The sequence below is a fragment of the Moschus berezovskii genome, chromosome Y (assembly GCF_049115385.1).
Source record: "Moschus berezovskii isolate FMDL1 chromosome Y, NW_MosBer_1.0, whole genome shotgun sequence".
NCBI classification, from domain to species: domain Eukaryota; kingdom Metazoa; phylum Chordata; class Mammalia; order Artiodactyla; family Moschidae; genus Moschus; species Moschus berezovskii.
Window position 1 is genome coordinate 28,685,673 of NC_142489.1, and position 300 is coordinate 28,685,972.

Here is a 300-nt window from a genome sequence, read left to right on the forward strand (position 1 = left end):
AAGACTCTCCACAGTGAGTGACACCCAGAGAGGTTTGCAGAATTACATGGAGAAGAGAAGAGGGAGGATGGAGATAGAAGTGACCAGAAGGCGGAGAGGGGGAATCACAAGGGGAGAGAGCAATCGAGCCAGTAAACCATTCCCTATGTGCTCTCCATAGTCTGGAACTCTCAGAGAGGCTCAGAGAGTTATATGGAGAAGAGAAGAAGGAAGGAGATAGAGGTGAAATGGTGGAGAAAAAGTGGAATCAAAAGGAGAAGGATAGATCAAGGTAGTACTATCTTCCCCACAGCCCAGAAC